Source organism: Hypomesus transpacificus, chromosome 8 (assembly GCF_021917145.1).
Source record: "Hypomesus transpacificus isolate Combined female chromosome 8, fHypTra1, whole genome shotgun sequence".
Classification (NCBI taxonomy): domain Eukaryota; kingdom Metazoa; phylum Chordata; class Actinopteri; order Osmeriformes; family Osmeridae; genus Hypomesus; species Hypomesus transpacificus.
This window is the reverse complement of record NC_061067.1, coordinates 12,940,684-12,947,322: the sequence shown is the minus strand read 5'-3', so window position 1 is coordinate 12,947,322 and position 6,639 is coordinate 12,940,684. Positions and strand designations below refer to the sequence as shown.

General features: G+C 46.8%; 1 pseudogene; it reads right to left on the bottom strand.

The window, feature by feature from the left end:
* Window positions 1-2,365: 2,365 nt before the first annotated feature.
* Window positions 2,366-6,292, bottom strand: LOC124470379 (annotated as a pseudogene).
* Window positions 6,293-6,639: the final 347 nt, after the last annotated feature.

Genomic DNA, 6,639 nt, shown 5'->3' with positions numbered 1-6,639 from the left:
TCTTTACAAAATAAAACGTTTTCTGTAAATTTGTCCTCATCCACGTATCTCACGTTAGCGATCAGCTGGCAAAGGCCACTAGCATCAGTGGACTCGTCTATTTGAAGCGCAAATTCCCCCCTTAGCCGTAGCTTCTCATTCAATACAGATTCCATGTCCTCCGACATATCATCAATGCGACGTTTGATTGTGTTATCAGAGAAGGATTTTTTCCTTTAGAATTTATTTTGCAGTAACTGGCCCTAGTTAACATTACCTCAACATTCTTTTTGCATTCTGGTAATGTGAGTGACTCTGCTAAAGTGTGTGGCTTTTTAGATTTAGCAAGCAACTCGCAACTAAAAAACTGGCTGCATTAGCCAAAGTCTCCCTGCAGACCAGGCATACTGGTATCGGGCACGTTACCTCGCCACACCAAATGAACCCATACTGGAGGTACGAGTCGTTATAATGCCTCACTTTTCTCTTTGCTGATTTCAATTCCGATGTTTGTTCCCGTGGAGGTTGTCAACGAAGTCAACTAAATACCTGTCGTTGACGACGTTACGCCCTGAATCAACTGTGAACTGTAGCCTATAGTTGTTTGTGCTGCAAATACAATTTTAATTGATATAATTGCAAGAAAATGAATTTTGAAATTGATATTGTGTTTTTTTTAATGTAATTAAATGATCAAGCCTTGGGCCATTCCGCGGCACCCCTGAGTATGCGTCACGGCACCCCAGGGTGCCACGGCACCCACTTTGAAAACCCCTGGTGTAGGCTACTGTGCCGGTGACAATGTTGTTACAATAGCTTGTTTTAAAGTGGGTTATTAATGAATGAATGCAATATGAGTAAGCTAAATGCTTGAAAATATCACGAGAAGGGAAAAAGGTGACAAAGTCATAGAGGTTAGGAACATTTTGACCTAATTGCCCAATATCTTCATTTGATCCAACTTTTCAACTGAGGCATATATATAGGCATATATATTAATAATTATTATATGGATTGAAAAGAGTAAAAATAGGAGTTTAGGGGGCCCCATGCCTGTCTTCGCCTGGGGCCCCTAAATCACTAAATCCGCCCCTGATCGTAAACATTTGTCCGACGTAGCAACGTAGCATATCATTATGATACTTTTCTTGCAAAACGTCTTGGTTTATTGTGGCTCTAGTCTAGAGATAACTGTCCAAAAGTAGATTGCTACTCTACAGTAGAGTTAACGCTACTTGACTCGCTAGAACTGTAGCCTTCACCTGTCCAAAAGTAGCTTTGGCTGTTTTGTATTTTCTGTATCCTTAAAGACCCAACACCACTAGTGTGTAGGCATCCGATTTAGAGCTAGGTTAGCTAGTGCTATCGAGAACATTGTTAGCTACTACTGTACAAACTAGAAAAAAGGCTGTTCCTGCGAAACAGCAGTGAGAATGCTGAAAACCTGAATTGGGATAGCTGACCATGCTAAAAAAGCTGAAAATGGTGTGAAAATTTTCAGAAAGTTATAAGCTGAAGCTTCAAAGCGAACGAAAGTTATTGTAAATAGGGGCTGGAGTTGGACAAAGGCATAAAACTACAGAAGAGAGAAGAAAAATGCTGAAAGAAGAGAAACAATGCATTAAAATGTGAACATTTAGCAAAAAAATATTTGCTGGAGTATCAAAAGCCCTGAAATGTATGTTAGAAAGAACCTGCAGCAAGATGAAGGCAGAAAAGTAAAGAAAAGAGGAAAAAAAATTCTAAAGTACTGGCAGTTGGAAGATACTGCTGTGAAATGTATTTTTGAAAGGACCTGGAACAAGATGAAGGCAGAAAACAGAAGAAAAGAAGAAGAAATGCCAAACTTACTGTAAGTCGCTCTGGATAAGAGCGTCTGCTAAATGACTAAATGTAAACAAAAAGGGGAACATTTCAGAAAGATGAGCTGCAGGAAAATGTGAAAATTGAGCAGAAAACCAGTTGCTGAAGTCTGGGTTGAAAGAATTTGAAGGTAAGAGGACTGTGGTAACCCGAGGGCAATAATGCACGCACACTTGTACTTAGTTTTGGGTCTTTACTGAAAACCAATGCTCACAGCATGGTGACCAAAACGTACATGAGACCTGCAGGTCGCGCCAAAAACAATACCCCCCCCCCCCGGCGGTGTACGCAGGTGTCGTTCCAAAGGTTCCGGGGTGCAACACTAACTCAGTATATAACACTTCTCCCCCTTTAAGTAAACACTTATAATACGGTTACCCAAACAAACTGAAATTGCATGTATGTCCCCTTATAAAGTACAGAAACTATATTGCACTAAATTAACTTAAATTCACATTCCAACTTTAGAATTCTAACAACAGGTAATCAACAACATCCGGTAATGCACAACAGTTTTGTTAGTTTACCAGTTCAGTCTCTCTGGAGGCTTGTGTTGCCTCTCTGACCTTCTTGGTGCAACAGGAGAGTCCACAGACTGGGTAACAGACTGTGCTGTACTGGGAGGAATTGGGGTAGCGGCAGGGGCAGGTGAGGTAGTTTGCTCAGACAGTCCATCAATGCACACAGGTGCAACACAGTCCATAGAGCTACTCACACCGTCCTTGTGTGAAACACTCTGAGACCCCTTCTCCTCTGCATCAGTGCGGACACGCACGTGATCTTGGTGCCTGCGAACCTGCCTGCCGTCCAACAAGTCAACCACAAAAGAAACTGGACCAGACTGGCGTTGAATAACCCCTGGCAGCCACTTTGAGCCGCTGGCAAAGTTCTTGACACACACACAGTCCCCCTGCCGTAAAAGCCGCTCCTTTGCATGTTGGTCCCGTCTCACTTTTTGGTTCTCCTGTGATCGGGCAACGTTTGCTCCTACATCCGGGCGAAGGAGGTCCAGATGAGATTTGGGCTTTCTCCCTAGCAACATCTCTGCTGGAGGCAAACCAGTGGTTGTGTGTGGAGTAATCCGATACTGGAATAAGAAACGTGCCAGCTTAGTCTCCAGCGTGTGCCCTGTCATTTTCCGCAGTCCCTCTTTCAGTGTCTCAACAGCACGCTCTGCTAAACCGTTGGAAGCAGGATGGTATGGTGCAGTCAGGATATGTCGGATTCCATTTTTCTCCACAAACTCTTTGAAAACTTCACTTGTGAAAGTGGGCCCGTTGTCACTGACAACCGTATCTGGTAGCCCGTGGGTGGCAAAGATGCTTCTGAGCGTGTCAGTGGTAACTGGGGCTGTGATATTTGACATGATGTGTGCTTCCATCCACTTTGAATGAGCGTCCATCAGCACCAGGAACATGTGGCCCATAAACGGACCAGCAAAATCCAGGTGGAGCCTGGACCACGGGCGTGCCGGCCACTCCCATGGGTGGAGAGGCGCAGGTGCGGGCATCTTCTGGTTACTTTGACACTGTGAATATGCTTTTACCTTTTCTTCCAAAGCACTGTCCATCCCAGGCCACCACACAAACGACCTGGCGAGGCTCTTCATCCTCGACACCCCGGGGTGAGCTTCATGCAGCACTTCCATTATCTGAGCCCGTCCCGCAGGTGGAATAATCACCCTGGAGCCCCAGAGGATACAGCCATCCAGCGCACTTAGCTCCAGCTGACGCTTGACATAGGGCTTGAGCTCCTCCTGCTCCACTGATACTGGCCAGCCCTGTAATAGCCATCTCTTTACTTGTGACAGCACCGGGTCTCTTTCAGTCCACTATTTGATTTGCTTTGCTGTCACCGGAGAGTCAGACAGCCTGTCTAACAAAAACACATTCTCCGGAAGTAGGTTAGTTTGGCTTGGTGACTCTGGGAGGGGAAGACGGCTGAATGCGTCTGCATTTGCATTTTCACTTCCTGCTTTATACACAATGTGATACCGATACGCTGACAAAGTTAATGCCCAGCGCTGCGCTCTTGCTGACGCCATGGGTGAAATACCCTTAGTCTCACTAAACAGGCCCAGCAAGGGCTTATGGTCGGTAAAAATGGTAAATGGGCGACCATACAGGTACTGGTGGAACCGTTTCACAGCAAAAACTACCGCTAGCCCCTCTTTCTCTAGCTGAGAGTAACCCTTTTCTGCTGATGTGAGAGTGCGAGACACGTACCCAATAGGTTTTTCATCTCCGTCCTCCATACAGTGCGATAGGACCGCCCCCACGCCGTAAGCGATGCATCACAGGATAAGACAACGTCTTTGTCCGGGTCAAAGTGCACGAGTAGTGTTGCTGAGTGCAACAGTTCTTTTACCTGCTGGAAAGTTGTCTCTTGAGCTTGCTGCCAATTCCAGGAACAGTCTTTGTGCAGCAGCTGATAGAGGGGGGCGAGCACAGTGGAGAGCTCAGGCAAGAACTTCCCGTAATAATTCACTAAGCCCAAAAACAACCTGAGCTCAGCCACATTCTTTGGAGAAGGAGCTTCCTTTATCGCCCTCACCTTCTCTGTCATGGGGGAAAGACCCTGAGCGGAAATCCTGTGACCCAGGTATGTGACACTTGAAACCTGAAAAACACATTTACTGCATTTTAAACGCAGCCCGGCCTCCTTCATTCTCTTTAGCACCTGGTCGAGGTTCTGCAGATGCTCCTCTTCCGTTTTACCTGTCACCAAAATGTCGTCTAGGTAGACAGCGACATGGGGAATGTTCTGCAGGAGGTTGTCCATGGTGCGTTGAAAAATGGCTGGGCTGGACGCGACGCCGAAAACCAGGCGGTTGTACTTAAACAGTCCCTTGTGGGTGTTGATGGTCACATATTGTTTAGAGTCCTCATCCAGCAACAGCTGTTGGTACGCATGACTCATGTCCAGTTTTGTAAACGTTTGTCCTCCTGCCAGTGTGGCGAACAAATCCTCAACTCGTGGCAGGGGATACGTGTCAAGTTGTGAGGCTTGGTTAATTGTAATTTTGTAATCCTTTCAACACAGGCACTATCGGGGCTGCCCAGTCAGAGAACTCCACAGGTTCAATAACACCTGACCGCTGCAGCCTGTCCAACTCTGCTTCCACCTTAGCCTTCATGGTGTATGGCACCGTGCGTGGTTTACAAAAACGTGGTTTTGCGTTGGGGTCCACGGTTAACTTCACTGTTGTGCCGCGGAGGGTGCCAAGCTCATCCTTAAAAACGTCTGCATACTTTGATAGGATGTCTCCAACCACTCTCATGTGCATGATTTCCCCCCAATTGAGGCGGATTTTCTTTAGGAGGTTCCTTCCCATCAGACTAGGTCCCTCCCCGTCTACCACTAACAGCTTCACTTTAGCTGACTGGCCTTCATACATCACGTCTACTTCTATAGTTCCCAGTAGAGGAATGCACTTACCGGTGTATTGTCTCAGTCTGATGTTAGTCTTCCTTAAAGCAGGCACTTTTCCAGAGCACCACAACCTGGAGTAGGTGGCTTGACTTATCACCGAAACTGAGGCACCCGTGTCCACCTCCATCGTCAGCTGTTTTCCGTTAATTGTAGCGTTGCACAGATCGGGTCTGCCCGGGGTTCACTCAGGTCCATATTAAACATGTTAAATGAACACTGCTCCTCCATCTCTTCACTTTGCACATGATGCGTTTTCATTTGGGGTTTTGACTCTTCCCACTCCTTTTTCCATGTCTTTTTAGAAACTCTGCACTTCTTGGCTATGTGCCCTTTTTTCTGGCAGTTATGGCACGCGGCATCTTTAAACCCACAGTCATTAGCAAGATGCGCTCCCCCACAGCGGTAACACTCAACTGACTTCATTGGCTTGCCTCTCCCTGCATTAAACAGACGGTTAACGGCGCCCTGTGGCACACTGGCGTTAGCTGCTTGAATGTCTTTAGAGTTGATAGCTGCCGTTTCCATTGCATGAGCAATCTCCAACGCTTTCTTGAAAGTTAGCGTGACTTCACCTAGCAATCGGCGCTGAATGCTGTCATTGTTGATACCACAGACTAACCTGTCCCGTAGCATGTCGTCAAGCACCGGTCCAAACTCACAATATTCCGACAGTTGTCTCAGCTCCGCCACGAATGCAGCAACTGAAACTCCAGCTTTGCGTGAATGTGTGTGGAACTTGAAGCGCTGAACAATCACTGACGGCCTGGGGGTTGTGATGCTCTTGCACCAGCTTCACCAAGTCTTCGAATGACAATTCGCCTGGCTTCCGTGGCGTTGCCAAATTGTGTATCAACTTGTACGTCTTGGCACCGCACGCACTGAGGAGAATCAATCTTTTCCTTTCGACCTCCTTAATGTTATTCGCCAGGAAAAAGTGCTCCAGTCTCTCAACATATTCAATCCAGTCACCATCCAGCTCGACAAATTCACCGAGCGTGCCAACCGTGGCAGTAGCCATGCTGCAAGCTAAAAGTCACACGGAACTTCGTCTTCGACACTAACGTTACTCCGTCATCTATGTTTTAATCCTCGTCGCCAAAAGTGTGGTAACCCGAGGGCAATAATGCACGCACACTTGTACTTAAGTTTTGGGTCTTTACTGAAAACCAATGCTCACAGCATGGTGACCAAAACGTACATGAGACCTGAAGGTCGCGCCAAAAACAATACCCCCCCCCGGCGGTGTACGCAGGTGTCGTTCCAAAGGTTCCGGGGTGCAACACTCACTCAGTATATAACAAGGACAACACTGGAATGACTGGAACTTGATGGAAAAGTGTAGCAACCGCTGGTCATTGGCAACAG